Source organism: Pipra filicauda, unplaced genomic scaffold (genome assembly GCF_003945595.2).
Source record: "Pipra filicauda isolate LSUMZ 115617 unplaced genomic scaffold, ASM394559v2 scaffold267_size1258537_pilon, whole genome shotgun sequence".
Classification (NCBI taxonomy): domain Eukaryota; kingdom Metazoa; phylum Chordata; class Aves; order Passeriformes; family Pipridae; genus Pipra; species Pipra filicauda.
In genome coordinates this window covers 1050676-1075538 of record NW_024104384.1, presented here as the reverse complement: position 1 = coordinate 1075538, position 24863 = coordinate 1050676, and the positions used below count along the sequence as shown (strand labels likewise).

General features: G+C 46.5%; 1 protein-coding gene across 2 annotated transcripts in view; it reads left to right on the top strand.

The window, feature by feature from the left end:
• Window positions 1–3164: 3164 nt before the first annotated feature.
• The window catches only part of RASGEF1C (RasGEF domain family member 1C), a 67777-nt gene continuing 46078 nt past the window's right edge, over window positions 3165–24863 (top strand). The window contains exon 1 of one of the 2 annotated variants that reach the window (XM_027724053.2): window positions 3165–3328. The gene's annotated coding sequence lies outside the window, so the exon portion shown is untranslated. Of the gene's footprint in view, window positions 3329–17421; window positions 17437–24863 lie in introns of those variants that run through there. The other variant, XM_039382386.1, reaches the window with a different exon arrangement.

The window sequence follows — 24863 nt, the reverse complement described above, 5'->3', positions numbered from 1 at the left end:
ATAGCTCATATTTATTGTGTGAGTCCTAACATCATCTTCCAGTAGTTCATAAAATATGATCACTACTTGGGACCTGATCAGAATTCAGAACTGTATGATAATTTGGTTACTACTGTGGGTCTAAAATGCCCTTTTTCTTCTTTTCCTCCTATGAATTTTTCTCATTTAACAGTCAACTCCACTATAGAGATCTGGGAATTAGCAGCTGATGACTGTTCAGCACTGCAGGATGCTTAATGCAATTAGCAAAGTTAATAAAATGTTGGACAGGTGCCTTATCCCAGGGGGAGAAAGGCGTTGTTCTTATTTGCTCGGGATCAAACAGTTATGTTACCTTGTTTCTTTTAAGAAACCGTTTATTCTTAAAGTGGGACAAAATAAAGAACAAAATCAGTGATTGACCTGTTAGTGGTTGAACTTTACATTAAGCTTCCCTGTTTTCTGCTTCTAGGAGAATAACCTCAGGAAACAGCAAGTACCTGCTTGCAGAGGGGCACAGAAACAAAAGGTACACTGAAAAGGGCAAAGCCTGAAGAATATTACCCTGGAATATCTAAGGAACAAGTTGAAGCCAGCTCTGAACCTTTAATAACGTGTGGAGAATGGGAACTATAACAGGTCAGAGAGGAGTGAGTACACTGTTCCTCCTCTCTTTGACAAAGCTGGTCCTTGGAAATCACACACTTATCAGCTTAACACCTGCAAAGATGGTGGAAAAACTGAGTCAATGAGAGGCAGCTGAAAAGTACTGATCTGTAGACCTGAGGGGAGAAGAAGACTCCTGCTGAAAGGTCCATGAAGCATAAAAAACCCAAGGATGTTGCCAATAAGGTAAGTGTGTGAGTTTTACTTGTATCTTCACTCAAGAGCTCTCAGGTTGGAGGATTCCCCCATTAAGGGTGAATGTTCTCCTACATCTGCCCTTGAGGGAAAACTAAACCAGGTAGTTCTCTGAAGTTATTTCTATGTTGGTTTTAGAGGAAGATTGGGAAGTCTAAGTGAGAGCCTGTAATTATGCTGGGCTGGTTTTTAAAATAAAAAAATTAACATTTCGAAAAAAGACCTTAAGAGAGAAACTGCAGTCAGTCTGTCAGGCTGCTTGTCCTCTGGTTCAAGTCACATTGTTCCAGACTGTATTGATTTTGTGCCTCCCTCACCTCTTTTGTATTTATATCCTCCTAAGAAAAGATTCTACTGTGGCTAAAGTTAAACTAGAGGAAAGGATAATCTTAGTTTCTTCATCCCCATCCTGCCTCCTAAGCCATCAGCTCTAGAGGCAACTGTGCTTAGGGAATACACACGGCTGCCTCTGACATTACACCTTCCCCATGCCTTTGCTCTCTGGGGATCACAACTGAATCAAAAACAATATGAAAAATAGTGGCTGGAAACATGGCATCACTTCTATCTCTGTGATTGTGTCATCTGAGCAGCCATGGGGGTATTGGAGGGTGAGCAAAACCCCAAAGGGGCCCAGTCTAAGGCAAACCAAGGATACTCCCTGTCCTGCACAGCTTGTGAAGCCCTGTTTGCTTGGGTCCCTTAGAAATCTGTAGAGCACAGGTGTAAAAACAAGGAGCATTTTAGTGTTCCTGCTGAGGAAAAGGCAGAGCTCCTCATGCTGAGGCCAGAGTTAACACTGATGTAGCCCCAGTCTTTGGGTAGAGCCACCCCTTTACCCTTCATATAGGTACAAAATGATTCTCGGTCCACAGGTGTCACCTTGGTGCCACTGGTAAATATAAAATGGAAGTGTGACTATCCTTGTGGGCTTGTGCTGAGAAGTTGGTAATTGCTTGAAAGGACTGTAATTTTTGCCTTCACTTAAAACAAAAAAGACACAAAAAAGCTGATAAATCTGGTGGTTAAAACCTGGACTGTGCAAAAGGAGTGGGCAGGATGTGCTCTTTCTTGGGGGTGGGGGGAGCTGACTTCCAACCTGCATTTTGTGTTAACACACAGAAATGCCCAACTCCTTAGACACTGCCCGAGCTGACATGAGAGAGGTTCAGATGTGCAGGCTCTCTGTGGCTCCCCTTTGCAGCCCTGGGCTAGGAGAATTCCCTAATCCTGCTTATCTGAAGTATTTACACTCCTCACAGTGTCCAAGTGTCAGCAGGAATGGCATGGCTGGGTTTCGGCTTTGAGTCATCGGGTGAAAGCGGTGTGGTCTGGGGCCTGTAGTGACTAGAAATCACTACCTTGTGTTGGCTGCTTGTCCTCTGCAAGATGAATTTGTGGGCTTGATCCATTTTCCCCACATAGATGCATAAAACACCCTCACATCTGGCTTGTATTAGCGTGTCCTCACTGGCAAATTCCCTAAAGACAAACCAAGCTGGGGAGAACTGGGGTGTTTTAACCAGCTGCAACTCACCTGGCCCGTTGAGAGCACAGGTATAGCGAGAGTGCTGCACAGGGTGTGCTGGTCCTGCTCAGCCAGCCAGGACACCCTCTGCTGCCACCCTAAAGCAGTGCCGTGCTCCTGTTCAATCACACGGCCCTTTCCCAACGTGTGCGATAAACTTTCATTTATGTAACCGGGGCGTTTTGTCCTCCATGCCTGCGAGCAGCCCAGTTAGAAAGCAAGCCCGTGCTTTCTAAGGACACGCACTTCAAGAAATAAGCAAACAAACGTTGCCCCTCAATTTTCACCTGCCGGGAGCCAAAAGCATCCACTGCAATGTCAGGTCCCTAAGCACGGGGTTCTCAGGAGAAGGGTGCTGGACACGCGGGGTACACCTGGAAGGGGTCCCCAGGGCTGTGCCCGGCCGCGGTGTCGGGGGAGATGCCGGTGGGCGAGGGGGGCACAGCATCCGCGCAGGGGGGACTGGATCGGCGCGGCTGCCAAAGCCAATTATCGGGGCGAGGACGACATAATTATATTAGGGAACATCTGTACTTCATTAAAAGCCCTCGCGGGGCGGATTCGCGCCGGGCCACGTTACGCACAGGCGCTTCCACCCCCTCCTCTCCCCCTCCACCCTTTTCCGCGCTCCGGCAGCTGCACCGCCCCGGGGCCGCCCCCCGCCCCATCCCCGCGCCGCCCCCCGCCCCGGGCGGCCGCACCTGCCCCCGGCCGGGCCCCCCCTGCCGCCGCGGACCCTCCCAGCGCGGCGGGCAGGCGGCGCTCTGCGGCCGGGCTGTGCGGGGGCCGGGGCGGGCGGGCTGCTCTTCTTCCTCCTCCTCCTCCTCCTTCTCCTCCTCCTCCTTCTCCGCGGCGGCGGGCAGATGCGGCGGATCGCGGGGCGGCTCTGGCCCGCAGCGGGCTCCCGTCCCCCCGCCGCCCCCATGGACGGCAGCGGGGGCAGCAGCCGCGCGTAGCTCGGTGAGTCCCATCCCCGTCCCCTCCGCCGCGCCCTGCCCTGCCCTGCCCGCTCCGCGCTGCCGCAGCCGCCGCTCCCGCGCTCCTCCGCGTCCCTCTCTCCGCGGAAAACATCGCCCCCCCACCTCGCCCCGTGTTGGGGCCGGGCTGGGTTGGGATGGGATGGGCTGCGGGGACCGGCCCTGCCACCTGCTCCCTGCGGCGGCCGCGGCTCCCCCGGCGCTGCCGCCCGGTCCCTCCCGCCGGGACGGGGTTTTGGGGGGAGCGCTCCCCGGTTCTGCCGCGCCAGCGTCCTGCTTCCCTGTCTATCCGGAGTCCCCGTGCAGTTGGGCTCCCGAACATTTGTTTCAGGGTAGGACTTTACCAGTATCAGTCTCGGAGTTATTTTGTTTCAGCCAAATTTAATTTAAACTGACTCAGCGGTTGTGAGAAGCTCCGGGGAAAAATGTCAGTATGAGGGTTGTTTTCTTTGCCTGGGATTTAAAGACCTCTCTCTGTGTATATTCGGTAATGATTTCTTGTTGTAAAATAATTTTGCTGTTGCTCTATTTACTCCTGGAATTTAACAGTCCTCCAAGACAGGCTTGTCAGAGGCTGAAATAATCAGCTCCAAGGCACAGACACAGCCCTTGGTCGTTAACAGGTGCAACGTGCATGTTCTTATGAACAATGAAATGGTTTCAGCATTCAGGTTTATTTGTATGCTCTGCATTTCTGTGACTCTGAAGAAATTGTCATGCTATGTTATGTCAAAGATGTGCTTACGGCGGGAGCGTGTCCATAGTACCCAATTAATAGGACAGGGGAGCAGCTGCACAGACCTCATCCCGCAGTGGTGGCTTTAATACCCACGGTGTTCCTGGGTGACATCGTATAGCCTGGGGCGTTTCGGTGGCTTTTGTGAGAACCCGCACTGGGCACTGATCCCTCGGGCACAGGATGAAACGCTGGGAGATGAGGGGAAAAAGAGAAGTGAAGGGACCACTTGTGCTTGGATTGTATTCTCTAGACCTGATGGTCTCTGCCTGTATTGAGTAGGCTGGGGATGGCACATTTTATCGTGTTACTGAAACCTAAAATACTGACGCTTATATTGCACAGGAGAAATTTCCTAGACAGCTATTTCCCAGGTAAAAAGACTGTCATTGTTTTAGTAGCTTCGTGGGCTCCTTATTTAAGGCACTGGGAATTGACTTAATGGGAATCACTCAGAGCTGTTGATCAGAAGGAAATTAGTCTGGGACTTAATTATCGTTCCCAAGCCAATGTAGTGTAAAAGGTGTATTCCAGCAGTCCTGGATGTGGGATACCTGTGCTCTGTGGTGCAGCCAGGAGCACCTTGTGCCTGAAGGTGTGTCTGCCCTCTTCAGCACTGAAAGATGCATCATGCTGGTGCTCTGCTTTCCAGGACTCTTTTAATCTCATCTGTTTTGTCAGGGATGGGAGAAGGAGTGGGCTGCCTGTGTGGAATGGGGAAGGACAACTGGGTTAAGGGGTGAGGATGGGGAGAGCATTCCTTTGTTACCCTCTGGCTCTTCACATATTCCAACAAAGAACTGGTAGAGCAAAGGGAGAGTCAAGGGTCTAGCCAGGGAAGAGTGCCTGGTAATGAAGTCTGACCTCCTGGGTGATATTAATGGAGGCACCAAACAACACAAAGGCACCAGAGATGTCTAAGAGGTCTTAGCTTATTGTGAGAGATTCTCTGAGAAGTTATGCCTTGTACCTTACCCTATCATAAGAGATAGTGCTTCTTCCTCCGTGGAATTGTTGATAAAGTCATGGAAGTGTCACCTGGGGCTTTCAGTCCTCTCCAGAGGGCTTCCCCAGTGGTGGGCTTTGCCAGGTCGTGCTGATGAGCTGCAACAGCAATGAACTTCATGTTGTTCTTTAGTAGCTGCAAACCTTGGAGCAGCAAAGTGTTTTGCAAAGGATGTGGAGAAGCATAACCAGCATTTCTAGTGCTGTGTTAACTTCCCTTGGACTTCTTACAGCCTCACCCAGCAATGTGATTCCATCCCTTGTGGTTCTTGGTTCAGGGCAGCTGAGGGTAGAAATACACTGGCATTTTATATAGTTCTAATTGAGCCAAACAAGGAAGATAAACACCTTGGTAACCCTTTGCAAGGTGCAAATGGAACAGCTCCCTCTGGTTTAGTGCTGTGTACTGTAAAAATACAGCACACTTCTCAGAAGGCCATTGCTTGAGGAGAAAACATTTCTTTTATACCATCAAGTCAACTTCATCTGATGATGTTCAGTTGAAAGGATTTATATTACTTATATTACTTATTTTATATTACTTAATCAAATTTGAGGACAGTAATCTTAAAGGATTCTTTAAAAATCCTCAGAAGTAATTAGCAGCCTTATTTAGCATCTTGGGCAATTTACTCTGGTGAGAGAGTGATTTGTCCTTTTCACATTGCTGGCAAAATGTGATGTTGCTGTGAGTAAGCTGGATAATGTTTACAGATCTGCTATAGCAGCGAAGCTCTGGATAGTGGTCCTTTGGTTGCCTGAGGCTTTTCTTGTTTGACAGGGCTTTGAAAATGATCTCTGGATGCCAGTTGTATGTTTATGCTGCAGATGCTCATCTGGTCAGGGCTGTGTCCACTCTGCAGCCGTGGATGTGGCTGGGAGTGCTTTGCTCTGCAGGAGCGTCTGGAGCTCGGTGCATCCTAGTGCTGCAGGTACCTGCTCTTGCTCTGCTGAGCAAACCTGTGCAAAAGGAGTTGTGCCCTCACTCCACTGACTTGATCCATCTGCAGGAAAGGATCTGAGTAAAGGTGGGGTCGATGCAAGAGCAGAGCCTTACGGACACCCTGGCCAGCTGGCTTAGGAGACTGGTAGCCCCAAGCCATTAGCTTGGCCAGGAGTTTACTAGGATGTAAATTGAGTTAGATGTTTCAGATAGTAAAGATGAGAGAGAGAGCAAGCAGTGCTGAAAATGAACAAGGCTTTAAGGGGAATCCAATGCCTTTTGCTTAGTATTGTTCCTCTCTGATGCAGAGTTAGGAGAAGATGCTTTCTAGGTGCTGCCAATGGCACATGGAGTTTGGGAGGACTGGGTGGCAGTGTCCTCTTCCCTCACAATAGACAGTTAATAAATGAGGGAATTAATAGTTGCAAATGAATCCAGAATCACAAGTTCAAATCGATGTGCTGAGTTCCTTAGTTCATTTTTTCTGGATTCTGATTTCCTTTCTCAAGAGCTGCTCTGCCAGTGGAATAGTAGTTCATGTGCTCTGGGATGCTTCTATCACATAGCACCATGCTGGTTGTGTTTGAGAGATTTTGTCTAAGCAAACTCCCTCTGGACATTTTCCCCACCTGCAGGTTTCCTCAGGGATGCAGAAGCTTAGCAGGTGTATAGTGAAGGCCTTTGCTGGTCAAATGTTTACTCATGTCCTAAATATAACTTCTGGGAATGTGTGTTTGTTTTGGAGCCGGGGAACACTTTTCTCCTTTACCCTCTTTATAGATTCAGAGGATTTAAGCATATGATTAACATTAAACATGTGAATATTCTCCACAGACTCATTTTTTGGATCAAAGACAAGAGTGCTCAGTCTGTTGAGAGGATGGAGCCCACAACCACTAAATGCAGGGAGCAGATCTACTGCTATGCTTGTCTAAAAAGTGTATGATATGAGTGCTTTGGATTTATGTCTGTCTGTGCCCCAAATCCCTCTGCTAACTGCCGTCTTGATGTTCCTTATCTACAAAGTGCTTGCAAGCATTAACAAACCTTTGTGATACTGCTGAGACATTTTATCCCCTTTTTCCGGAAGGGGATGCTGAGAGAGTTTGGCGATCTTTGGTGAGACCACTGTGGGTTATGGATAAAGCTGGGCATTGAACCTGGAGCTTTGAATTCCCAGCCCAGTAAGGCAGCAGGAAGGGGCAGCAGCACAGCTCTCTGGCAGTACTGGGTTCTTTCTGCCATCTTTCACACGGTCAGAATGCTCCCCAGATTTGCATCCTGACACAGAGACTTCTCATATTATCTGCTGGGTCAGACTCCAATGCAAAATAGTCTGTCTACAGGAGTGAGCAGTGGCCTGTTAAGGGAAGGAATCTCAGAGAAAATTGTGTGTCCGTGCTGGCTCTCAGCCTTGCTGGGTGTTGCAGGCAGAGCTGCTGCGTCAAGATTCCTCTTATCTGAGCTTAGAAAAAGGGGATTTTTTCCATCTTCTCTAAGTGCAGTGATTCTTGATTTCTCACTGATTTAAAAATACTCAGTGCCTCTACAGAGCAGGGAGCCCAAGTCCATGCATATAAATATAGACACACTAGGTGTGCGTGCCTGTGAGCTGGCAAATGAATCAGTTCCCAAATCTGAAGTTGGCATCCTGTCATTTTCAGCTCTGAGGTGTTTTGTTTTTTCTTCTTCTTCCTGATTTTATTGTGCTTCATTTCTTAAATTAGAAGAATTTCTCAAGAGAGAATGGGTTAACTTCAAACCTAGAGGAACGTGCTTTGCACTGATCCCGCAGGGCTGTGCTCATGCAGGGCAGTGCAGGGGGGAGAGGCCAGTGCCTGCCTCCCTCCCTTGCTGCTCTGCCCCTGGGATGCCAGTGTGCCGGGAAGCTGTTGGGGCCCAGGCAGGCTCGTACTGGGTCCAATAAACTGTGACAAAGGCAAGTTTCTGTGTGTTTTGAGTTTTCCCTTTATAAAATTCAATTTATCAAAATCCAGTGTTTTGTAGTACAAGGCAAGTGACAAATTTGCAGCAATTCTGGAGTTTCCCACAGGACAGCAGTACCTGTGCATACAAACGTGTGTGAGGGACAGACAAGCCCTAATTAGGAATTTACTGCCTTTACATGCTTTGTGAATGAACCACAACCTTCCTGAGCTTTTACACGTATATAATGGCATCTTTCCCTCTTTCCTTTTATCCTCTGTAGGGGACCTGTGTTCTTCAGAACTCATGTTCCCTTCCATAGATGACCCAATCAGTCTTCATCATTGCCTGTTAGATCAGAAACTTATTAGTTAATAGCAGTACTGTTCTTCCTTTTAGTCCCTACTACAGCTAAGCTCATGGCATTTACAGACAGACTTGTTAGTCATTAATATTCTTTGTATTCTTCATCTTTGGCTCCAGAAGAGAAGGCCTTTCATCTTTTGCCTTGCTTTGTTTTTTTAGAAGAAACCAAGTTTGACTGGAGGAAAAAAGAAACCAAAAAAACATTTCTCTCCTGCTTTCTTATAAGCTTCCAAGCAGTCTTCCCTGCTGACTTTGTACTTTCACAGTAGACAAACATTGACTTTGTTTTCATAGAATATAGCTGGTTTTTTTTTTCCTTGATTTACCTTTTTGGTTATGCCTCAGCAGCTTGACAGGACAGGATTAATTAGCAACAACTGCCTCTTTTGCTGAAATTCTCAATTCTTTACTCAATTTTCCCATCAGGTTTATTGTACCTAAAGTCAAGTTGTTGTAAAGAGACCATAGTCATGTGTCTAAACTTAGAAAAATTGTGAAGGGTTTCCCTGGTTTGAAGACTGTGAGATTACTGTGATCTATCTGTCAATTCTTGTTCTCTTCTTTAAAAGAAATCAAAATGCTGATACCCGGGAATGTATTTTAACTCTGTGTACTGGGGGTGACGTGTGCCAAACCCACGTCCTCAGCTGGGAAAGGCTTTGTTTCCATCATTAAATTCTCTCTACCTATAAGTGGTCAAATCCTTTGCTAATCTGCAGTGTTAACTAAAAGGAAAATACAGAGGCACAGCATTTGTTGTTTGTGATCTATGAGATCTCAGACCTCATTTCTGAAGAGCAGGACCAAAAGAAAAAAAAAAACAAACTTCTGGCCTGGGCTATCTGGTTTGCTCTTGAGGTTCATTCAGTGCTTCTCTAAGTGTGCCAGTAGTTCATATCCATGCTGCTCAGGTTTCCTCGCTCCCAGCTCTGATGCGGTGCACATCGCAGTGCGATCATTAAGTGTGATTACCACATTTTTGACCTATTTAAAAGTGTCTGGCTGTGAAATTCCAAAGATTCTAATTTAAGCTATAAAACAGATTATTAATGTGCCACCGCTTACACATTTCATGGCTCATTTCCTGATTACAGCAGTTCTGAACGTGTACGTGTTGGCTGTTCCAATGCGTGTGGATAAACATCCTATCCCATGTACAGCCTGGTCACCTGGCTTGGGGCTCATGTTCCACATACCTTCCACAACTTAAAACAAGTAGAAGAGAAAGCCACAAGTGCAGGAAGTTGTGACAAACCACACTGGTGCCGGCAAAAGGTTTATGCTTTTTGTAGGGCTGGAGCTCAGGATAGGGTATGGGAATGAGGGTCATGCAGGGGTATGGAAGTCAGGCAAGAGAACAGGCTTCAGGAACATCTTCAGACAGTCCCTTGCTCTGCCCTGTGGACTGGAGGTGCCCTCTGAAAGCATAAGGTCTGGATGGCTGTCCCTGGATTGCTGCCAGGAGACTTCAGCTGTACTGAAACTGGAACACAGGCAAGATGCTACGTGTAGTCAGAGGATCTGCAGAGAGCAAAGATGACTGTCAGGATCTTCAATCTGTTCCATCACTTCATTCAAATCTGTCACCTTGTTCATGGAACTGAAACTCTCCAGAGCCTCCTTTACCCATGTGCACAGAAAGGAGTTTGGGGTTATGGTTATGTGGGTCACTTATGATTCAACCTTTAGGATGGCCCAGCATGAAATAATTCACTAGGGTTACAGATGCAACTGCAAACAGCAGGTCCAGTGGAGAAATTCAGGTTGAAAGATAAAGAGCAGGTGAAAGTATTGTAGAAATTATCCTGTGATGCTGTGAGGCACTTCTGAGCATTGTGCACTTAGATTGATGTTTCATAGGATTACTTATGTGCTGAAAACTGCACCTGGAGATCTCCCTGAGCTGGGAGCACATGTAAAGCTGAGTGTGTGGCTGGCTGTGTTTGGTGCCTTGTTCCAGAGGGGCTGAACCTGGTCCTGCATGAACTGCCAGGTATAGATGTCTGCCTCTGTATGAGATTAGCAGTGATTTTATGCAAGTTTGGGATGCAGGATGAAAGCAAGGTTTGGAGCAGGTGAGATGGGACCTGGGGGAGAACTTTGAACCAGTTGTGCCTTGTGCACACAACATGAGAGAGGTGAGAACTGGGCACTAGGCTGTGGAGTTTGTCCTTGCTGAGGAGCGGTGTGTCTTGGCACTTTCTGCCCTGTTCCAAGGAGAGGGGATGGAGGGAGAGGTGCAATTATTGCTCCCCATCTCCAAGCACTGCTGGAGGACAAGGTTAGCAGTGTCCCTCGTGGCTGCTGCTGTGCCAAGACCTGGAGGAGAGATTCCTCTTCCTCCTGGCCTCCATGGAGACTGCCAGCATTGTGTGCTCTTCTGTTGCATCGGGGATGGGATTTGTGCTTCTGTTCCTGGCATGTGCATATGCTAAACAGCATTTCAGATGCTCAGTGTGTATTGCTTTAGAACTTTATAAAAGCAGAGTGGCTGCCATTCATTACTCAGTTGCTGGAACTGATTTGGATCCTTCTGTCTCCCAACTGAGAGGCTGGTAGTGAGGCTGGCTGAGCCCTGGTAGAAGGTATCATTACATAGTGTACACAGCTGGGAGAGCATCAGCTCGTCGTTTGCAGTTGTCTTATTTCTTAATGTGGTGTAGTAAATTATAAATGTACACAAACACCTACGGAGTGTTTCATTCATGAGCTGCCAGACTGCAGCGTGCTTTTTGAAATTGCTGGTTTGGGGGTTGTTTTTGTTTTGTGGGATAATTTTGTTATCTGATACCAGGTGTTTCCTAAAAGTAAATCGATCACGTGAGAACCATGTGTCTGTTAGTGATTCTGCTAATAAAAATTTAGTGGTTTTTTTTATTCTATAGAAGATTTTCTATCCAACAGCCTTTTTATTCTTTATGGCTGTTATTAGGTAATTTCAGGAAGGCCATTATTTGCTAATGGGTGTGTTGTGGGGCTTGGAAGCATGTGCCACAGCATCCAACAGAAGTATTTGAAGGAACAGATTGTTAGGAAAATGTGCAAGAGGTTTGTATAAACAGGGATGGTTACAAGGAGTCCCTCTCGTGGCATTACTCACATGCCTCTGTTCTGGGCTGTAACAGTGCTAACAGTGATCCAATTTGTGTGTTAAAGCAAGGATCTTCTGAAGTGGAACCACAAATGACAGCAGAATTATGATTACGGGGCGGTCAGTGCTGATGGCGAGCCCAACATAACACACAAGTCTGGCTGCTGTTAGGAGAATGTGCCCGTCTAATAAGCAGCTTAACTTGGTGTATTACTGTGAAATAGAAAGAACCATGGAATATGTGATGTGAATAGTAGGCTGGATTTCCCTGTCACTTCGTATTTGTGTTCCTGGAGCTGCCCTGGTTTTGCCAGGGTTACTTCTGAATTACACCCAAGTGAATGAGAGGTGGATTTCCTCTTCTCGACACCTTTCTTTTTAATCTGGAAACAGCACTATAATTTCATCCTTTTAGCCTTTTCGAAGTTTTCATATCAGACAAAATGTAGCCAGAAAGACTAATTGGTCTGAATGTTTTATTTTTCCTGGTCAGCTGCTGACTGATACAACTTATTCAATTCCATTAAAGAGAATAGGTGCTGTTCCTTTCTTACTAATGGGAGTTGAATTAGGTCATTAAAGGCCAATTTCAGGAGAAATATTAGCAAATACTAAGGCTTGATCCACAGCATTTGGCAGTCAATAAATCAGCAGTTGCTGTCTACACAATAGAAAGTCTAGTAGGGGTTTGAGTGTCTTTCAGATTGAGAGCCCTCATCTTGAGTATCACTTCTTTAAGTTTTCTGAAATCAGTTAAATTGAGATGAAACCAGTGACTTGTTCGTGTTTGTTGGAGTTGCTCAAAATTTTTGTTCTTCACTGAGAACAGACTGTGCTCTGCTGTGCCTGGATGGGGAAACCAGAAGCTTTTCCCCTTGGACTATAAATAGCCTGACAAATGTTTGTGTTCCAAAGGAGGTGTTCAACCAGCCACTGACATGTGTTTCCAAATTGCCTTAAATCACTTCCTGATTGTTTACATTGCAGGTATCCAGGTTTTACTTTTGGTAAGCTTTTACATGCATGAAGTTTCCTTTTAAGATTGTTGTGTGTCTCCCACCTTCCCTTCTGTCGGGATTCTTCTTTACAAGCCACGTCTAAATATCTCAGTGGTATGCTGTGGAAAGAAAAGTTTGTGTACAACGCTGTGGGTTTGAGTGTTTGAGCAAGAAGCACAATAAATTGGAGGTTCTGCCCTGCACACCTTCTATCTTGATGTTTTGACAAGCCCCATTTAAAAACTCTTATGGCAAGTGATTTTTCTGAGCACATGTGGAGGGGAATGTGTAAAGTGCTTGAGATGGTGGGGACTAGGGAGAGGCATGACAACTGCTTTGTGCAAGATGATCTGTGTTGGGAGGAACAAATGGTGCACTGAGATGACAAATGGAGCAGCAGAGGTGCAGCTGGGCTGCCAGGGCTCTTCGATAGCAGAGGTACCGACAAGCGGCTCCGTGGAAGGAGTTTGTGGTCAATATAAACAATTTCCTGTTAGGTTTGAGCTTGCTGATAAATTAATGATATAATTCTCATTGATTTAATTAAATTAGATTCCGGGGCCTTGATTTGCAGAGTTTTCTGGTAGTGGTTTTGTAACTAGACGGGCAAATAAATGGCCTTTATTTTCTTACTTGCTGGGTGGGGTGTCTGGTGATAATTACTGCATTTATCAAGGCGTCCTTCCATGTTGGAGACAGGCCGGTGTCCACTTCTGATGGACAGAAACAGGGACAGTGAGACTATGGGCCTTGTCTAGAGGCTGCTGTGGGATGTATCAGAGCACAGGAGTTAAGTGCTAGCACCCTAAAAGCCACATTGGTCCCCTGAGTCATGCATTGCACCTCCTTTGGGCTATTCTGTGCCTTTCCCTTCCTGGGGAGGGCAAAGAAATGCTGCACAAGTCTGGCACTGTTCCTGCACCAGGGTGTTACTGCTGTCAGCAAGGAAAGCTCAAGTGCAAAGACTTGAGGTTTCGGTACCATCCCAGCTTTGCTTTTCACCTGCCGAGACAACAGGTGCCAATGTCACATTGCTCTGATTTAGTTTTGCTTTCTCTCACATGAGTTTGAGTGTGTGTTGGCTTTTGTCAGGAGATCAAGAAGGAATTAAAGCTGCATTCTACTTAATTGTTCGTCAGCAGCTAAAATCATGACAAAATTGCTCCACCCCAATTAGTAAAACAGCTATTAAGAAGAGTTAATTAGAGTCAATAGCTGAATTTTATTTATACGTATCTTCTTATTTCTGCTAATTACTGTGTTGAGTAACAAGTTTAGTAAGACCAGCTTATAAGAGGAACAACAATTAAATCTTAGGAAGAAGAGAATGGTTTTTTCCCTTCAACAGAACTGGAGGAGTTTGTACCCATGAGTTAGATTTGCAAAGCCTCTGAGCCTCCTCCATTGGTATTTTTTTTCCTAGAAACAAAGATCCTGTCAGCGCCAATCACCATTTCCCCAAAAGGGTCATTTACCTTTCATAAAAAATAATAAAGACCTGTATAAATATTCTCCATATGCTGCTCCTGGATTGTATTAGTGAAATATGTCAGTGTTTGTGGTGTGTGCAGCCCTGTGTTTCATGACATCACTTGAAAAATGCAAGACATTCATGTGAGTTATTTGGAAGATGGTGACAAGCCTATTTGGCAGAGCTGTGTCTTAAAGAGAGCATTTTCAGGCACAGAGCAGAGACAAACATGCGTGGCCAGTGCTGGGGTAGCAGACTTCAGCCCATGTGCTGCTGGAAAGATGGCTGTGGGGCTTTCCAGTTTGCTGGGCTTTTCCAGTGTGACCTGTGGGACCAAGTGCTTGGAGGCACCAAGCAGATGGCTATGAAGATCTTTTCTGCATGGCTTCCAGAGACAGGAGAGCAGGGGGGGTTTTGACAGCTTATGTAGTGTTGGGTCTCTACCACACCTTCGTATTTTCTATCCGTGGTTTTACTGAGCTTCTCAGATTATCTTGATGGTGCCAAGGTGGAGCTCAGTAGTAGAAATGTAGACACAGAAGAATCTAAGGTCAGGGTTGGCCTCTTTAAGCAAGTTAGACTTCCACCTGACAGTGCTGGCTAGAGCAGGTTGAACCTGTGCACATCTGGTGCCTCATACACCTGAATGCAGGTGTTTGCATTGGTGACCAGAGCTGGGTTTGTCTGAGCCAGAAGGACAAGGGTCCCTGGGGGCAAGCTGGGTTTGGAGTTGGATCATGAGAGTGTGCTGTGGGCAGCTGAAGAGAAAATTGCCCCAGCCACCCTTCCTGCTGAAGCTGTTGTGCTCTGCCTTCCCCATCCAGTACAACAGGGACAACTGATAGCAAAGAGCAAGGAAGAAGCAGCTTTTGCCTGCATCTTTTTATGATTTTTATCTAGTCCCTGAGCCTTCACTATATTATCTCCTTAAATCTCTGTGCCTGACACTTTTGCTTTAGCACAGTTGAATGTATTACTGTCCTGGGCTGTAAAAGAAAGCCTCCACAGGCTCTCTGGGAGTAAATCTCCCACCGTGCAGCTGCCTGCTTCAGTTCTCCCTTTTCATGTAGCTCTCTTTCGAGGAGTGAACTATTGCGAGGGTAAGTTGCTATATGCAAATTTGAGATTAAACCTTTTGTCTTTGCAGCATTTTCTATTTGAATTGCTCCAGAAAAGCAGTTGCAGGCTCCCAGCTTTGGACTCTGGCTGTGCAAACACCCCAGCTGAGGTGTTGGTGCATTGTGTGGTGTCTCGAGGTGCAGCGTTCCCCACGGGATTGACAAAACCCATGGAGAGGTGATCTGTACTGCAGGCAGCAGCACAGAGTGAGGGCTCTTTTGCTTAATGAATATTGAACTTCTCCTGCCTAACAGCAGGCTGTGTCCTGCTCTGCATGTGAGCATCTCTGTGAGAGGCTGAGCTGCGGGCAGGAGCGCTGCTTGTGAATCCATTAATTCATGTCTGGGTGATGGGTGTGCTCCAAACAGGGCTCTGCTGCTCACCCAACAGTTGGTGTCATGTAAGATGATATTTTTTTTTTCAGTTGTTTGGTTCTAGTTATTTTCCCCTTAAAAGTCTTTACTTAGTGCTGGATGCCTTTCTCGAGCTGCCCACATTACATTTTCTGCGTGACAATGTCCTGCTTTGGAAAGAATTGATGTAATAAATTTGTGCACACAGCAGTCCCTAAATTCAGCTCTATTTGTGGCAGGAGTTCCAAAGGGCAAATGCATCTCAGAAACATTGTGACTGTTGCATGAAATGGTAATTGTAATGCATGGAAGATCAGCTGCTGATTTATTTTTATTAGTGCAGATGAAAATTACTATGATGTTTCAAGTAGGGCGTAAAATAATATCTTTAATTTCATTCCAGGAGAAATATTAACTTCAAGTTTTGTATTTCTTTTCTTTCCCAAACCACTGTAAAATGCTTAGTGTGTGACCTGAGTGTCTGCTCTGTCATGTTTATGTAGGAAGGTTTCTTTTTTCCTGCTCAAAATAGGAAAAGTGTATTTTGATTTCTGTATTGCTTTATGCAATGTAAGTTCCGGTTTCTTTGATCAGGAGAAAGTCTCAGTTTTTAACCAGAAGTGTGCATTTATCCCATTAGAGAAAAGTTCGTTTCCAAACAGGACACTGCAGGTGACTTCAGCTTAAAAACCACCCAGAATGAGAAGTCAAACATTTGCTATCAGCCAGGGCTTGTGGAAGGGACTGTTTCTACTCTTGGTTTCCTACAGGTGAGAACCAATATGGTTCTGGAGACTTTATAGACACACAAGTAGTTTCTTGGAAGGCTGACTGCAAATTGAGGTTCTGAGGAACATCTGAGTTTCCACTTCTGGAGTTTCTCCAGCTCTCTTGGCACAAACTGCAGGGAGGATACAGCCATATCCTGTCTGTGACAGGTTAATCTGCTGCCCGTGTCCACACCTCGAGGTGGTTGGCAGCACAAAAGCAGGCCTGGGGATGGAAATTAGTGCTCCTCCCTGCTGCCATTTCGGGGGTGGATGATATAGGAGATGAGGGGCTTGATGTGCCCCAGCTGCTGTAGCAGACCTTCCTGCTGTCCTGCTGCTGTACAGCCCAGCTCAATTCTGTCAGCAGGCAAAATCTTTGTCAACTGATGGTACTGGCCTGGCCGTGGCAGGCAGATCACTGAAGAAAAAGGGATGATTCTCCTGGCATGACTCAGCACTCCTGCTCTGAACTACCAAAACAGAGGTGGGTAAGTACAGTTGTGAATAACTAATACTAAGTGTTTTCATCCCCAGATGAGTTGGCAAAAACATGGTTATAGGCAAGCCAGGACTTCATACCTGTGTATGAGAAAGTGAATGCACGTTTCTGTGACATTGTCCTGTCTCTGCCCACTGCACTGTGCTAGCAGTGATGTTTCAGTGGGGTTAATTGCTGGCCTCAATAGCATTGTGGGGAAATTGTAAGAGGCCTTGAAGAGAATATTAAAGGATTGAAGTATTGCTTAAAGCATTAACAGAAGATGCACATGTAGGTATGTGCGTGCATGTGTGTAATTGGCAATGCAAAGCCTTTGAATTGGAAATCATTGGTACAGAAATACAGTTAAGGGTTTAGAATGGAGTTAGTTCACACAGCCATAGGCAAAAGTCAGGGTATTAAAGCAGTAAAAAGATGTATGGCAAGGCATTCACTTCTGTATCAATATATTGATTATACTGAAGGGGGAGTGTGTGCAGAGATGAGTCTTGTGGTAGGAAAGGGAAATTTATTTTGAGGAGTGGGAAAAATCCCTAAAAGTGCTGTAGGAAATTACTATTAATGCTGCTTTCTGAAAATCTGGAGAGGGTCCTTGTGAGTTTTTTTCTGTGTTCCAGGAAGTTGAGGACTATCCTCTGTGTGGGAACAGCTTTGCACAGGTGAAAGAATCAGTGTGGTCTAAGACTCCACAGGTATAAGAGAAGGAAAGTCATGATATGAAAATATTTATGATTACAAGAATTTGTGCCCTGCTAAAGTGACACTTCTGCTGTGAATAATTTACCATAATGAAAGTCAAGAGCTGGGCATCCTGGTGAGTTGACTCTGACTGTTCACTGTGAGAGTGCTGAGAGATGCCCCTGAAGAGGCAAGGTTGATGCTTATTATTCCATAGAACAACTGGAATAGTCTTTCTGTATCAGTAGCACGTGGTCTGCTAAGGATTGTCATCAGCTGGTCTAGGGAACAAACATCTGGATACTGCCTATCCCAAATGACTCACCTGCTAGGAACCCTCTGTGTGGCACTGGTGAGCGTCCCTTCATTTGGGCTGAGCACCCTGCTGCTGTAAAGCTTTTTGTAGGCAAGGTTTTGGGAGGAATTTGGAGGAGGAGGCTTTGGGAGTGTTACAGGTTGAGCTGGGCACAGTCCCTATAAACCACACTGGTCTAGTGACTGATGTCTCTTCTGTTGACCTTGTTAGCGACACCCCTGCCACCTCTCAGTGGGTTTAGGGTGTCAGGGGGACCTCCAGTGTGAAGTGGGAGCAGGTGCCCATTTATGGTCTCCACCACTGCCTTGTGCTCGAGCTGTGCTCTCACCCGTGTGATGATGGTGCCCAAATCCACCGTGGACTTGTGCACAGTGCTAAAGATGCTCTCCTGTCCTGTCCATACCCCGACCTGGGCTCCTGCCCCAACCCTCAGCTAACTCCAGACAAAGCAGCTCACACTGTAGTTCACTGTTTAAATAAAAGTACACGGTGGTCCCCAGGTACTGAGACAGTCTGAGACATGATGTCTCCGTGGTGTGTGGAGTGCAGGGTGTGGAGCCAGTTCATTGCTTTATATCACAGACATGCCCTGAGGGTGTTCTGTTCACAGGAGGCAGCTCATCCCTCTGTCTCCTGAGCTTTTGTGTAACCAATAGGCTGAGCTACTGTGTTTCCTTTGTCTGCTAAGTGCTAAATCTTTGTGCTAACTCCTTTAGGAGATATTAGTATATTTAAGAGTTGCCTCGTCTCCACTTGCAAATACACTGCTTGTATTCCTGGATGAAGATATTCTTGGAATACTTACTTTAGTGTGAAGCCTCCAGTGGGCAGTCTTTTATTCCAGAATAACGAGTCTTTGTCCAATTTAACATAATGTACTTTGGAAGTGGAAGCCTGTAGTTTGTTGCACAGGAAATGCACTCATTTACCAAATCTCATTAATTAATTGGCACCTTTTTAAGGGAAGTTTCTTCTCTCTTGCGGTGTTTGAGAGAGAAGTGGCACTTAAGTTTTTTAGAATTGATCTCTGATTTTATGAGTGATTCCTTCTGCCTATTAAAAGCAATTTTTCTGCTGCTTCTTGTTATGAAAAAGGGACCCCAGCTTTGAGAATTACAGTTTAAGCTGCTCAGAACTGTGTGGCAGCTCTGTGCTTGCTGCCAGGAGCTGGTGCTGTGCTCAGGACAGTGCGTCTCTGCCGTTCGACGTAATATTCTACGTGACGGAAAACTAAAGTAGCTTTTTTTCTTTTTTTTTTTGATTCCTTGTGTATCCCGTATCCCCCACCACTTCTGGGCGGTACAAGATTAGTCTTCTGGCTGCCAATCTACAGAGCTTTGCCCAAACCCCGAGACACGTAGCGGCGCCTGCACTGCGCCAACCGTATCAGACAAACCTCGCCGCCTTTCCCAGCGGGCTCTATGGATAGAACTGTGCAGACGCTTCTCCTCAGCCACCTCGTCTTTGCTCCTTCCCTTGCTTCACTTTGTCATTTCCAGGTCACTTCCCTTGCCTTTGTCAGCATGTTCAGCGTTGCTCCGCGTAGGCGCTGCCCTCGGGAACACGGTCATGCATACTAAATTCACGTCTGGGACCACGGCATGAAGTGGTCCTTCCACTCGGGAGCCAGATGCAGCCATAGGGAAGAACAGGCAGGCTGCTGACCTTCTGGAGGTCAGTTCTCTGCAGCCACACGAACACCTTCTACTGCCCTCCTGGATTTGGAGTGTCAGGTGGGTGCGCTGCTTCTGCCACCCCTGGCTGCTCTGACTTGTCACCAGTGGCGCCTGAGCCAGTCTATTTTAGTAATGCCATTATTCACAGTGAGCTTAATCAATGAGCCACAGAGCAATCTACCGGTGGCTCCAATCAGTGGAATTACTCAGAAGGATCAAAATGAGCTTCTCTTTCTGAAAATGAAGCTGTCATTCACACAGAAACGAGTTCAAGGAAACCCTGTTCTTTATGCAGGGTGTGCTGTGACCCAAGTACCTGTTCATGTAAGTCTTTGTCTTTCTGTAATGTAGGAGTAGGGGTCTGTGTATGTTTGGGAGGATGTGGGTCCCGAAGGTGTTTGCCTGCAGAAGAGCCAGGGAAATCCCCTTAACTGAGAGAATATGAATAAAGGGCTGCAGAGAATCCTGCAGTTTGCTGTCGCTCTGCCAGCAGCACCAGTGCAGTGGGTTTTGGTTTTGGTTGGGTTCAGTTGAGTGTCTCCAGGACAATGTGGGCACAGCTCAGACTGTGGTCACTGCCTGAGGTGGAATGTTGTGCAGCTGTCCAGCAGTGAGCTGCTGTGTCTGGTACCTGCTGCCAGGAGCCTGCTGTCCCCATGCAAAGGGTCCTCACACCTTCAGCACTGAAGCGCCAACACACAGTGGGTGGACAAGTCCTCTTGCCTCTCTCACACGTGTTCTTCCTTCCAGTTTTCAGAAATACACAGAGGATTGCAGGGAGCAGGGAGGGATTTGGTGTGGAAACTGGCGCTCCTCTGTGCTTGGCAGGACTTGGTCCAGGCTTACAGCTGTACAGAGGGGAGGCCAAATGTGCCCCCCCGTTTGAGCGTGCCTCGGCACAGCTGTGGGGAGGAATCCAACCCACTGCCAGCCATGTGCTGGGATTTTTATGTGCTCATCTCTGCGTGCACTGCTATGTGTTATTCTGCAGACCTGCCTCTGTCTGCTGACTAGACCCAAAAATGCATCATGTTGTCTCCTCCCCCACATGTGCTGGATGCTACTTGCTCACTGAGAGCATGGCTTGAAGGTTTTACCCTGCCCATGAACTGGTGCCAAAAGGGAGTCTCTTTCCTCTTTTGGAGCTGTGCATCTCCTCTCTCTCCCTTGCCTCAGGTTTGCAGGTTGTGTGGCTGACAGGAGTGGGCTCCCTGGGCTCATTCTGTAGACAATGTTCAGTTTTGATAAGGGGCAGGGCAGTCCTTGGAGGGTTTTTTACTTCTTGGTGTGTTAATTTTCTGCTAGATCAGCAGAGTGAACAGACTCACCCCACTTTCTGCCAGTTGCTGTCTCTGTTGCAAGGAAAGCAACAGGGATGGGAGAGCAAGATCTCTTTGCTGCATGTGGTCACACCAGATTAACATCCAACTGCTGTCTTGCTTACTTCTTACCTTGGACTGCAAATGGAAACTGCTGAGCTTTTATGTGATTATTGTTGGATTCTGAGTTTCAAAATGCAGCCACAAATAGCTGTTTGGCTTTGAAAAGCTAAGTGTTGGGTGCATGTAGTCATTAATTTATTGTCAGACTTAGACTCATCGGGGTATAAGTGAGAATCAGATCATGGGATCCAAATACTTCCATGCTTTCAGAAACCTCAGTTCCCAAGTTGGAGATTAGGTCCAAATGTTCATGGTGATCTTTCCCAAAATGTCTAATCCCAAAGGGCATAACGCCTTCCTGCCCATCTCTGGGCCTTCAGCTCAAGGTCTTGAGTTCAGTTCCTGTCCCTGGTTATCCCATGGTGTCCTGCAAAGGTAAGGGGGAGCCAAATCTGAAGGTATTTTGAATTGCCAAAACCCCTCTGTATTTTGAGTATTTGAAATTGAGCTGGGGAAGAGGGTTTGTCCTACAGCACGTTGCTGTTATTTTAGGGTGTTGGTTTTGGGGTTTGGAGGGTCCTCTTGCTTTATTTGTCACCTTCACAATAGATGATTGTGATGCAGAAAACCTAGTCTAGCATTCTTGCTGCTCATTAAAACTAAAGGGATAATTGAAAAATGTCCAATTGGGTCCAGGTTTTCAACTTAGTTCAGATCCATGATTAGGGAGCCCAAAATATGGATTAAAAGGCCAAAATGCACAAATAACTGATGTCTCCAAGACATCAGTCTGTCTCTGGCATTGCTGTTTCTCTTGAGTTGTAGGAATAAGTGTGGTAACACTATGATATTTATTAGTAAAATGGTAACTCCCTCATGGCAGCCTCTGCAGGCTTTAGGCATCAGTTCAGGAAAACACAGAACCATGTGAGCAACCTCATCTCTGCTGGATGGGACATTTATATGTTTACTAAATTTTGAGCACACGAGGAGCCTCATTGGCTGTTGCATTTTGAAGCACACATTTAAATGATTTACTGACCTGGGGCTTACATGCAGATGTGAATATTAAAAATGAAAATTTAAGCATCCAGTCCAGATTGTGAAGCTGAAATACGTCTTTTCAATGCAGTGTTGAGGATTTAAACAAACATTTTCCATTAAGTTTTATGGAAGTTACATGCCTCAACTCCTGTAGACTGCTTTGAGGAACATCAATGGAGTGTTCCAGTTTGAAGCCCTAAATGCTGGATGTCTTTGCACTGCAGTCTGTATTCTCAGCTCTGAGGGTCTTGTAGCATCTCCTGGTCATTGTTTTACATCAGGACCCTGACTGTCCTTGTCACACTGTTGCCAGCCCCTGCAACTTTGTCTTTAGTTCCATGGTACCTAGTTTTATCTTAAAATGACAATTCCTACTCCTGAATCAGTACAGTTTCAGTTTCTAGTCTTACTTCTACTTAGCCTGTCTTGTAGGGGGAGATGAACATTTACAACCTTTAAATTTGTGAAGAAAGCACTTGAAACACTTGACAGCATTAACCATAAGTGCTCAGACCCCCAAAGGGAATAGAAAGTTGATAGATTTGTGCGTGTGTTTTTAAATCTCGAGGTTTTAACATCAGTCTCCTGATCAGTGGAAAGGCTCTTTCATTGCTGCAGAGCATTTGATGCCAACCTGGCACACACAGCCTCACAACCTCCCATGTGGGCATCAGCCAGACACCTGTGCTGGGAGACTAGATGGGTCCTGCGGTGTTTTAGCACGGACTTCAGCTGAATGACTCTCCTCCCTGCCTTTCTGGAGAGCACTTCCAGTTGTTCCCAGCTCCTCACGTTTCTTGATGCTCTGCCTTCTTTTTAGTGGTGCTCCAGGGATCCCAGACTGGTGTAGTAAGTGTAATTTCGATGTGCCATCTGTAGAACTGCTCTGGTTTTTTGGAGGTAAAACTGTTTTCCTTCAACTCTGCCTTTTGTTCATAGGCATCGGTGCTTGAGGCAGAGCGTTTCATTAAAGATTTATGTAAAGCAGGGGCTGGTCTCTGAAGCAGGAGGATAAAGCTGTGCTCCAGAATGCTAATGCAGAGCTGGAGCAGTTTGAGATGTGCATAATGCAGCACTGGTTGGCACAACCTGATGTTTCATGCAGGAGAGGGAAACTTGCACCGTGTTTATCTTTGCCACCCTGTAACTTTGAGGTTTGTTCACATTTCAGTTTAGGTGAGGGAACAGAAACACCCTTCAGGCAGGCCTTGCCAGGAGCCCTGAGTGTGCCCAGGCTGGGAGGAGTGAAGGGGTTTGGCTCTGGAGCTGGGGTGGCCGGCAGCCGCCAGCCTGGAGCCTGCCACTGCACCGAGCTCAAGTTGTTGGGAGAAAACCACAGCCACGTGACTTTTGTTCTCTCTCTCCCCTATCCTTCCTTTTCCAGCTGGCAGGATGTGGAAGTGAAGCTCAGCTTATGTTTCCTTCACAGAGACCTCTCTGATAACTTCTGCAGTGGCTGAATGTGCTGCGAGTGGCCCTTTTCTCTGTCGCTGGCTCCCGAGTGCTGTCCTGGTGGGGTGTTTGGGAATCCAGGGAGTCTGTCAGACACTGAGGCACTTCTGAAAATTCACAAGTGCACCCGACAGCACTGGTGTGGGTGACTCCATTGCATACCTGGCAGTTGCTGCAGTGCTGCTGGAAATCTGCCTTGTGGAAGAGCACATGTGTTCCTACAGAGCCAGGAGCAGGGACTGTCCCAGACCCACCCACAGCAGCTTGTGCAGAGCCAAGCAGCCTCTGTCTTACAGCACTAACTGGACATCTAACAGCATATGGAGCTTCCCCTGGGCTCCACAGCTGCACACAGGAGCCCACACAGTACTTTTTGAGAACAGTGTTGTTTACTGTCCATGGCAGGTGCAGCTCCTGTTCCCCACTTTGCAGGCAAAGCTCCTTCCTGTAAGGATGCACCCGAAGCACCCAGGGACTTGGTAGCCTTCAGCCAGGCATTAATGTATTGCTGAGCTGTTTTTTCTGAATGTAAAGGCACGACAGGAAGCGGGGGTTTGTATTCATGGAAATGTAATTATGTATGTTGTGTAAACTAACTAGTAAAAGTAATTCTGGAACTCACAACAGGACAAGATTTGAATACTTATTAACCAAAACAATGGCAGTTGCTGTGTAGGTTGGAATAAACATCTCTGTCCTATAGGAGAGGTTGTGAGTGTTATCCTGTCCTCCCTTATAGCCCTGGCAGCCGGAAATGACCATCCTGCAGACACAGTGTGGGAGGCTTTGGCAAATGTGGGCTTGGATTGTCTCTGCTGTATGGAGATCCTGCAAGTTACAGGATAAAAGACTGGAACAAGCTTGCCTACACAGGCGGTTCACTTCCAGCTAATCTCCTGAAGATAGGATCTGTGTGTTCCTTTGAAGTCATTCATGGAGAGCCATGATAATGTGGAAATCTCTTGGGCTGTCTCCTCCTGCCCAGCAGCTCCAGCCGGGATCACAGGCCAGACTGCTGCACTGAATGTGGGAGAAGGAAGTGCTGCTGAAGGGCTCTGGGCATGCAGAGGGTGGTGGGTGGCAAATGGCCTTGTCAGAGGATGAACAGGGTGAGGTTTGATTTGCATACTGAAATTTCAGCCAGAGCAGCATTAACAGTGTGACTGTGAAATATGTCTGAGCCCAAAGGTGTGGGTTGCAGATGGTTCCTGGGATGTGAACTCCCTGCTCACATCAGCTGTGTGGAACAATTGCACTGCTTGTCACTGAGGCATCAGCCCCCCGGACTGAGCTGGTTTCACTGATTTCACTGTGTACCTGAACTAACAGAGCAGACCATTGATGCTCTCATTTCCAGTTGGTTTTGAGGTAAGGCTCTCCCCAGACTGGAACATCCCAGTCGTCTTCCCATCAGTCATCTGCATGGAGGACACCAGCCACATGTGTGTATTTTAGCAAGCACACAGCTAGAGAAACACCCTCAGTAGTTTTTTGCTCTGCATTTGCTAAAGGCAGGTAATGCCAAGCTGACAGCTTTTGTGAGAGAAAGTTCTGAGAAACTTGAGTTATTCTGGTGCAAGTCAACTTGGCTGTGATGTGAGTGGAGCTATAGATAAGGATTGGCCAATGCTGTTAGGGTTAGCAAGGAATAATTAAAATGATTATCTGGTTCTCCTAAACTGTGGAATATGAA